At 49.2% G+C, this 10,318-nt stretch overlaps 1 protein-coding gene across 7 annotated transcripts in view; it reads right to left on the bottom strand.

Moving 5' to 3' along the window:
• Positions 1-9,810, bottom strand: part of STAG1 (STAG1 cohesin complex component) — a 167,072-nt gene extending 157,262 nt beyond the window's left edge. For 2 of the 7 annotated variants that reach the window (XM_021537159.3, XM_085587016.1), the window contains exon 1: positions 9,691-9,810. The gene's annotated coding sequence lies outside the window, so the exon portion shown is untranslated. Of the gene's footprint in view, positions 9,083-9,690 lie in introns of those variants that run through there. The other 5 variants (XM_085587013.1, XM_085587014.1, XM_085587017.1 and 2 more) reach the window with 4 other exon arrangements.
• Between the last annotated feature and the right edge of the window lie 508 nt (positions 9,811-10,318).

The raw sequence follows: 10,318 nt of genomic DNA on the forward strand, positions 1-10,318 counted from the left end.
ATGCTGTTATATCCTGCTGGGTTTACTGATCTTCCCATCTGTATCTATTCAAGTTCCTCTGGGAGATTTCACCCAGAATAAATGTTCTCTCCTGAACAAAGTTAGGAAAAATATTTGTTCCTTATCTGAGTCCTCAGTAACTTACCTGCTTTGGGGGAAACAAGGATACAGCACAAGAGACACCTGACTGACAAGTTCCACCTTTTGGCAACTTGATGGCAAGAGACCAAAAAATCAAAGCCTGGTTTCGAAACCTGTGGAGTTATGCCTCACACAATCTGGTGTTCAGGAATGGCTTCTGTTCACAAGTAGCAGACTGATGTCTGTCAAACTCCTGTCCTTCCCAGAGCTGGAAGGATGCAGTGAAGGTTACTTTCCACATGGCACACACAAAAAGCTGCTATGCAAAACTTGCACAACTACAAAATCTGCAAGAAAGAGACATCCAAGTCAAACCAAGCTACTGCTCAATATTTTGAAGACAATTATAAAATGATCAAGCAATGTGGATTTTTTTTAACAAGTGAGAAACAATGATCTCATTAAAGCTGCTGGCCTTTACCCTGAAGCATGAAAACTCAGCAGGAATTGCCCACTGAAATCCTTAGAAAAATATATATTTACCACACCTAAAAAAATCAAACCAAAAAACCAACTAACCAACCAAAATACCAAACAAACAGAAAAAAAAAAAAAAACCACCAAAAAACAAGAACACAAAACCAACCCAAAAAAACCCCAAAAACTTAATCTCATATTCAAAAATCAATTTGAATAAGTTATGTTGGAACACCACGAAAATAACCAATCTTCAGCTAAAAACTTAACACAGGAATTTCCAGTCCAGACAGTTGATTTGTCAAAGGCATGCCTTATTTGGAACAAGATGGGAGTAACTGCCTAACAAAACTCATCTCAACCACAGGCGTGCTCATCTGAGCCATCTATAACAATGGAAAAACCAACATTCCCCTTGGGGATTAAAAAAAATCCCCAGCAACCAAGTCCCAAACTGCCTGAGCTTACAGCTACGGAAAAATAATACAAATGAGGCTGTTTATTACATTTTTGTTCTTTGTTGGCTATTAATAGGCAAGTGTGGTGAATGTAAGATGATATTCAGATCATTTCTAGCCTTCTACCAGCACGTTCCTCCCTTCCTTCCCCACAGCTTTTTGTCTTCCCAGCCCAGGCCCCATTTCAGGGAGCTCTGACTGCAACATCAGATGCAGGAGCCGCAGGAAGGGCAGGAGAGTTCCTACACTGCCTCAAGACACTCCTGCTGCTCTTGGGTCTTCCCTCAAAGAGCCTGGCATGCCACCAACACCAGCCACAGCTTGTCCAGAGGTTCAAAAGGACACCTCTTTCTTATGCACATACATAAAACAAGCCACTTGAGGAGCTGCAGGAGCTGCAGTTACTTTGCACAACTCGACTTTCTCACCCAGCTGCCCCATCACATGCCAGGAACAGCCTGTTCCTCTCAGCCCTGACACCTCGTTTGGTGCAGAGAGCTCACCGTGAATTTATTTCTTCTGAAGAGCTGGAAGTCACTGGCTTTGTACATTCCCATGCTCTTTAATTCCATAATTGTTCCACGACAGCCCAGTTCCACCAGCTCTTCCCTGGGTCAGGCTCTCTTCTGCCAGTACCAGTGAACGGGATTCCAGCAGCATCGACAACTGCAGTGGCACTGTGTGACACTCCACAGTGCTGCTGCTTGTCATTTACCGGGCCTGGGGGTGAAGGGATCAGAACTGGGGAACTACAAATCAGAGCTGACTGTCCCACATGCTGAACGCTTTTTGTGAGCACTGCCACACAAAGTCATTCTCTTTTGACACGGGCATGAATGCAAGCACGAGTTACAAAGAGGAGCAACACGTGGCCCTCAGGACAGGGGCAGACACAATAGCTCAGTCCTGGATGTGGGTGTTATCAAAGCACGGCTTTAGGTCAAGGAAGTTGTTTGAGGGACAGACAACAAAGGAGCTGACTGCCAAAAATTTATGGGCGAGGAAGATGTGAAAGGTTATTCTCAGCTGTGTATTTCAAAATAAAACTCTGGCAGTGACACTCCCTGCCAATAGCTCAGAATTTACTGCGGAAAATGCTCGTGGGTACCTCCTGCCATTGCACAGGGGCTCCAAGTCCTGCACAAATGCTATGGATCATGCTAATGAATGGCACACTCTTGCAAAAGGCCTGGCAATTCCCTATGGCAGAGATCACCAAGAAAATATTCTGAAAGTTTAGAAAAGGATACACATTCAAGTCTTAGAAGTTTTGTTATACTATATTTACTTTGGAAAAACAAAATGTCCAGGAAATAATGAAAGCTACAAGTGCCAATTCCTCCCTCCACTCCTCAAATGTGACACTTTGTGTCCCTTGATTCTTATCCCTCAGCCTTATCTCTTAGACCTTGTCTTTCCTTCTCAACTTTCCACCAGGACACCAACAGCTCTGAACCAACAACCAGCAATGAGAAATCAGAATAGTAAGGCATGCCAATGGACAAGACTTGTCCTCCCAGCTCTAATAGCTTGGCGTTCACAAACATTTACCTCCAACACAAGAAATTCCTGATTCATTACCTGGTGAGGCAGTAGGATTTACATTCCCCCACACCAGTGCTTTCTGTCCTTGATGCTGGTGCTTTATAGTTCCACCAACATGAACTTGAGAGTGTAAACACTTTCCCTTCAAAGAAAAACAAGCAGATTCTCTGGTTGCTTTTGGGAAGAAAATTAAGTGTAACAGCTCAATATTGAAACACACCTCTCCAGCTTCTGAGCATGTCCAGTATCTTGTACAACAGCAAAACAATTAGTATTCAAAACTTCCCTAGAACATTTCGAATCAGGAATTAAATTTCAGTTGCATCTTACCGCTTTGTCAGAGAAAACTGTTGTAAATGGAGCTTACAGAAACAAAAGATTAAAAAAAAAAAAAGAAAATAAAATATCACTCCTCTGACTAAGGAAGCAGAAGAGATGCACAAACCCACAGAAATGGCATTTCTTCTATCAGCTACACTGACCCTTCTCAGAGGGATGGGAAAGGACACTTTATAGGTGAATTATATTTTATTTATGCAAATATAAGCAGAACAATCAGCTAGTGCTAAAATAGAAAAAGCATCAAAGAGCTTAAGAGAAACACTGGGATTGTAGAACTGAAAGGAGGTGAAGAATAAACAAGCCAGGATCCGAGATTCAAAGGGCAGAGTACCCAAAACTGAGGCCAAATCTGGGGAACCGCTTCCCTCCTTCCCACTGGAGCTCTCCTCCTGCTCTCTCACTGCCATTACCAGAGCACTCTGTACAGCAGGGCACAAAGGTTACAGATGGCTGAGCACAGTTTGGAAGCAGCCAAAGGCAGGCAGCCCCTCCAATCTCAGCTCTGTGTGCAAGGATGATCTGTGCAGTGCTGACTCTCGCTCCCTGTGCTACATTATTTGTTTTACACTATCACTGCAACCATTTGTTTGGGTTTGTTTAAGCCCAGTAGCCAACAGAAACGGGCCTACAAGAGAGTACTCTGTGTATATTCCTTCTCTCTGTCCTTTTCTCCATTTCCACTATCAATAATTATCAGTGCATGGACCAATTTCCACTGAACTCAGGAAAACAGAGATCCCAAAATATGTAAGTACCTCTATTGTTAAAAATACTCATTTCTTAGAAGAGAGGTGTTTAATTCCTCTCCCACAAACAATGTCCTATTAAAGTAAGGATATGGGAAAAACAAAACTATCAGACACCAAAGAAGCCACATGCGTGAACCAGAAAAAAACAGCCTTCAAAATAAAATTCTACTGCTTGAAGTAGTGCTTACTCTTGAACATAATTTATAGTTATGTTTACTCTCTCACCTAACACTCAGATGTTACAGTCTAGTGAGCCTAATTTAGTAGAAACCGTTCTAGAAAATCTGCAGGCAACTAAATAAACTACAGCATTCGGACAGGGAAATCAACCTTCCTTTTGTATAAGAAAGTCAAGTTCCACAAATCCACAGGATTTCTCACAAGGCCCTCCCTTACACCAGTGGACTGTACTTGACAGAGCCTGCTTTAATTTCCAAGAGACATTTAACAAGATTCTTCAGAAAAGGCCCTTGAAGAAATTGGGATGCCATGGCAACAGCAGACCATGCACAGACAGGTTAGCTGGTGAAGAGACGGGAGACAAAGAGCAAACCAAGTGGTCATCTCTGCCACCACAGAGGGGTCCCAGGGGAGCCCAAGGAACACAGGGCTTGGGGCACGAGGTGTCCCTGAGATGATCTGTAAGGTCCCTTCCAACCCAAACAGCCCCACGACACCGAGAGCGTGAGCTGGAGGCCACACTGGGACACTTCCACGGAGAACAGAATGCCAACAATGGGCTGATGGCACCAGGCTACTCCAGTAGGGCAGGACCAGGATGGGAAGAACAAACCCAGGAGCTGGCAGGGGACAGCCAGCGAGGGTAAGAGTTACCCACAGAATCCCAAGTGCACACAGGGCTCCGTGCTGAACACCCACACCCAGCACAGGCACGCACAGCTGAGCCAGCCTGAGCCTCTCATCTGAAGGATCCCATCTCCAGGACCATTTCTCCTCAAAAGTATTCCTGCCACTGACCTCACATCGCCTCTACCAACTCCTGACTCTGACAGCCTGACTCGATCCACTCACTGAGCAGCAAAACCTCCCTCCCAAGCAGAGCAGTTTGCCAGGTAGGGAATGCAGCTCCAGGGAAGGTCAGGGCAGCAGCAGCACAAAGGGAAGGGAGAGCAGCACAGCTGTGGAAACACAGACTCCTCTCAGCCGAGGCAGCCTGGCACAGCAGCTCAACCATCTTGTGCAATTCCACTGGCAGCAACCAGCTCATGTGGTCTTAATGAACAGATCTAGAAATTAACAATGCAAAACTGGCACGCTGAGCATGCACTTAAGGTGGAATTCATTACCCGTTGGCAAATGAAGTTTCATTTTCCACTTATAAACACAAACATGTTGGTATCTTACAGGTCCTTGAGGATTCTAACCCTTAAAGGACAGAGAGAAACCCTCATGTGGGGGAGAGCAAACAGATATTCAGCTTGTTATTTGATTTTGCTTTCAAAAAATACTTCCACGTGGTATGCTTTAGTACGTAAAAATGTATTCAAGATTAATTGTTTTTATTTTTATTATTTTATTGTAGAAAAATAGTTGAAATTTAGAAACATTTCTGACACACAGGATAATCCCTAAGTAACTCTACAAAGAAATACGTTTTTCCTATGAGCTGAACAATCTGTCAACACTGTTTTCATTCAACTAACCTGCCAATATAATACAAGCCTGCTATTTGTAGAGTTACAGAATATAAACTCATTAGATTTATTTATAGAATAAATAACATATCTGCTGCTGAAACCTTGCACAGCAAGGAACACAGTTGGCTGGATGTTCCCTCACATGCTTTCTTATAAAACATTACTTTTGGAAACCACCTGAAACAACCTGCCCTTCAGCTGAAGGGGGACAGACTGAAAAATTCCACCTCCTGCTCCTAATTCTGAAATAAATGATTAATAACTGTGTGACTGGAGCTCACAACACACTCCCACTCTCATGTATAATAATGCTGACAACTGAGGCTCAGAGCCTGTCCCACCACACCATGTGCAGCCTTTTTGTGCCTTTCAAGACCCAAATCCCCTCTGGGCAGGATGAGCAGCAGGTCAGGGACTGGGTGCTGGTAGCTTTGGCCAGCCAATGCTCCCAGCTCTGGGCACAGAGAGCAGCACTCACCAAAGTCAGGGGCCTAAGGCATGAAAAACCTTGCATCTGCACTACTTGTACTTCATATGGAATCGCCTGCATTTATAAATAGGCATTTTCTCCCCAGATATTCCAAAATTAAGACAGAGTTACCAAATTTACCAAGTTCATGTCATGCCTACAGTTCAGAACAGGACACAGGTGACACTTTGGGCCCTGATGGATCTCTTGTTAGAGGCATCTTGCTATCTCAAACACATTGTTATAATTAAAAAGCATTTTCTAAACTACAAAATGCCCGCAGGGATGCAAATGAGGAAATGTTGCAAAGCCAGGAACACGGATCCTTCAAACCACAGGGAGAGCACCTGAGTTCCTGGGTATTCTCTGAGCTGCCAAGTGCTGCAACCATTGCCTACAGTCAGACTTCCAACAGGACATGTCAGAAATTAGCACATAGCTACAAAATCACAACTAAGCACAACTGCAGATTCCCTCTGCAGTTCCTTCCCTTCAGCTCTTACAGCAACCTGAAGGCGAGGTCTGACTTAAAAAAAAAGAAAAAAAAAAAAAAGCAGAGTGCACCTTCAAAAACAACACTTATTTTGAAAGTGCATTTTCAGGCTGAAAAGTTGCAAGAGGTCATAGTAACATTCTCTAAACCACATATTTTCTAAGGGAGCAAATAGGTTTCTGTGTTCTGATCACATATAACACCCAAACAAACAAAACAACATCAGCATGCAAAAGCAAAATACTGCATACAACAAAACAATTATCTGCTCAGGAACTCAAACTTTGTAGGATTTCCCTTTCTTCTCCAAGAACAAAAAACAACTCTAGTCCTTTCTGGTTTTAGCCAAATGAGCAGACACAGTGCAAGCGAGAGATGACAATCTGCAACTGGAGTTTCAGAGCTCCACTGATAAATGAGAGTGACTACAAGAAAACCCCCAAAACTTTAAAGAAAGCAGGAAGTATCTTGCAGACGTGGGCTGGCAGTTCAAGTCCTGAAGCCAGTACAGCAGACTGAGATAAGGCACTTCCTTATTTCGGCACCAGATTCAGCATCACCTTTTGGGTTTGACTCCAAGCACCAGAAGCCAGAGCCTCATCCCAAAAGTCCACAGTGCAGCACAGGGAGATCCCAGAGAGGCTGATCACCCATTCAGCAGTGCTGCATCTGAATTCTGGCTTTAACATTCCTGTACAACTTCAGTAGAGTTTGCCTCTTTCAGTATGTCTTGTGATAATTACAGATCTGGCACTCTGGAATTCTCAGCAGGGTGTGAGAGGCTTTTGTGCATGTTACCAGAAAACAAACCATAATATTACCATAAAGGCATGCTCTCATCCCACTAAAAGGACTCTTCTTAGAAAGTCATCGCAATTCAGCACTTTTCTCACTGCATCTTTACACTTATATGGGCTCACTTGCCCACTAAAATGTTATTTAAATTACCAGTATTTAGGCAACTTGTACCAGGGCACGTCTTTACAATGAAGGGAAAGAAACAAGAGATTCCACAGTCACCACCACAAACAAGGTACATTTTGTTCTTTCAAATGAAAAATATTCACTTGTTGAGTTTCTGACCACCCCAAGGAACAAATTTTGTCAATGCATCTAAATATGAGCTATAATATTGTTCACAAACCTTCTCAACTCTCAAAAGGTGCACTGCAGTTGCAGAAGTCACACACAAGTCTGCACAACATGAAGAGCAGGCTGAGGACAAGGACAGGAGGTGGCAAGCTCAGAGACCCCAGGCACACGGCTCCAGTGGCAGGGTTTCAGCTGCCCTCACAACTTTGGACCACAGCACACTGGGTGGGACATTTGGCCAGAAATGCTGTCCCTCAGTGAACCACTCAACTCCAGCACTTTGTAAAATATTAGGAAGCACCACAGGCTGTGGACTGCAGCCCCCTGGACACTTGGGCTCTAGATGGATGAAGCGCTCTGCATCTCCAGAAGTGGCATTAATTGTTCACCCAGCTTCAGAAAAGCTTCGTTCCCATTACTCACTCTCACTGATGTAAATCCATGTGTCCATCAGCAGCAACAACATAGAATTTCAACTGCACACTCTCTATTGAGCAGCCAGTAAAAATTACATCCTCTCAGATTAATCACAGTCCTGAAGTCAACCCTCCCGCTCACACGGAAATCCTGCTGCATCACGGGTTAGCGTGTCATTTCAAAGCCCTCTGCACCCTTATGTGTATTTTCTCAGGCTTTCCAACAAAAAGTCATCACAGTTGAGTCAGAAAGAAAAAAAAAAAGAAACACAAAGAAAGAATAAACTGGCTTCTAATTCTGTAATAGGAAGAACTTCTTCAAATGGTCAGAACACCTTTTGACAACCTGCACACTACCTTGTGGCCCAGTGATTTCTTCAGGGGTGGATGGGTTACACTGTACAAACACTGACCAAATAACCTTGCTATAGCACTAGGCAAGACCAAACTGCTTTGGACCCAAAGAATTTGCATTGATTCTTCTCTCACACCTCTCCTTTACCACCAGTGTAATAACATGGAAAAGTTCCTGAACCTAGACACTAATGTCATCTAGCCCACCAAACATAGGACATAGGTTAATAACAGTTGCATTGGTGGTGAGATCTGGAGAAAGTTTTTCATTCCTCAACAACCTCAACAATAGATGCTATCACTAGACTACCTCTACAAAATTGTGTGAAATGCAACTGAAATAATCAATACTTACAGAGCAGCTCAATTCAGTTTAATTAAACTCACACTGTCTTCCCAGAAACTAAGTTTTTTGACATCGGTATTAGCAGTCATGGCCCTTTAAGTTTCTCCATGGATACTACAACTATTTTCTTTCTCCCAAGTCACACTTCCTCCCAGCCACTGCTCACACTCCCCGTTCCATCCCAGGAGCACAGGGAAAGCAGAGTGCAGCTGTCCACCACTTCCCAGGATGGGCCAGATACCGAGTGACCAGCACCCACCACGGAAACCTTCCACTGCTCCAAGCACAACCTTTGCTATGTTTGAGCTCAACAGTGCAGAACCCCAACCTGGAACTGTGCCTCTCGCCCACTCCCAGCACCGGCCATAGAGCACTGCCTGCACTCGGCTGCTCCCGGAGCCGTGAATCCCTGGATCCCGGCTCCGGTCCCGCCATCCCCGGGGCTCGGCGCGCTGCTTTTCCCATTTAAAGCACCGGGCAGCCCCAGGACTGCGTGACACGGTTCTGTCCCCCGGGCCAGCCGAGGGGCGGCCGCTCGCCCCGGTGCCACCGCACTGGAAACTCGGGGATGAGCAACAGGAGCGGCGGGCGGGGGTCGCCGGCCCGGGGCTGCACCCCGGCCTGGCCCCCCTGGATTCCGGCCAGGCGCTCGGGCGGCCCGGGCGCTCCCGCGGGCTGGGTCCCGGCGGCGGGCCGGGCCGGGCCGGGCCAAAGGCGGGTCGGGCCGCCCACCGGCTCCCGGAACTTTCCCTCCTCCGCCGCCGCCCGGGGCCGGCCGGGGGCCGCCGCCACCGAGCCCCGCGCGGCGGAAGCGCCACCCCCGCTCCGCCCGAGCATCCCCCGTCGCCCCCACAGGCCCGCCGCGGCCGCCGCCACCCGGAGCGGGGCGCAGGCCCGGCGGCGGGGGAGGCCGGCCCGGCTCGGCCCCGCGCCCCCGGCAAAGCCCCGGCGGGGACAATGAGATGGCGGCGAAGAGCGCCGCGCCCGGGGGACCCGTTGCTCCGGCAGGAGCCGCCCCGCCCCGCGCCGCCTCCTCTTCCCTCCCCTCCCCTTCTCCTCTCTCCTCGCACGGGCAGCGCCCGCTCCCGGCCCGGCCGCCGCGGAGACCGAGCGAGCGAGCGAGCGGCCCCGGCCCCGCTGCCCCCGCCCCTCGCGCCTCCATCTTGGATCGGCGCCTCCCGCGCGCTCCCTCCCCGCGCGCCGCGCTCACCTCGGGCCGCGCCGCGGCGACGCCCCGGGAGCGCCCCGGGAGCGCTGCGGGAGCGGCGGCGGCGCGCGGGGTCCGGCGGGCGCGGGCCGGGGCCGGGGCGGCGGCGCTGGCGGGGCCCGCGCGGGGCTCAGCGGGGCCGCGATCCTAAACCGCCACCTGGCGGCATTTCCGACCCGCCACGGCGCAGCCGCCCCGCGCGCCGGGCGCGCAGCGCCCCCTGCCGCCCGCGCCGCCGCGCCGCGCGGGAGGAAGGGGCGGGAACGAGGGGAAGCGGCCCCGCCCCGGCGCGCGCGGCACGCGGGAAAACGTCTTTCGCGCGGAAACGGCCGCGCGTGCGCCGCGTGCCCACAAACACCGCCGGGGGGGGGGGGGGGCGACTGTCGCGACAGAGCTGGCAGGGACAGGCACCGGCGGAGGGGGCGGCTGTCGCGACAGAGCGGGGGGGGGGGCACAGACTCGGGCCCAGTGAAGCGGCGGGGACAGGGACACGGGCGGGGGAAGGGGGTCGCGACTGTCGCGACAGAACAGGGGCGAGGGCCCAGCCTGGCCGGAGCGCCTCCCCGGCCCGCGGCGGTGCCTCGGCGGGCGCGCCCCGCGGCGCCGGGGCGGCGGCAGCGATGCGTCTGGG

The sequence above is a fragment of the Lonchura striata genome, chromosome 9, assembly GCF_050655825.1.
Source record: "Lonchura striata isolate lonStrDom1 chromosome 9, ASM5065582v1, whole genome shotgun sequence".
Taxonomy (NCBI): domain Eukaryota; kingdom Metazoa; phylum Chordata; class Aves; order Passeriformes; family Estrildidae; genus Lonchura; species Lonchura striata.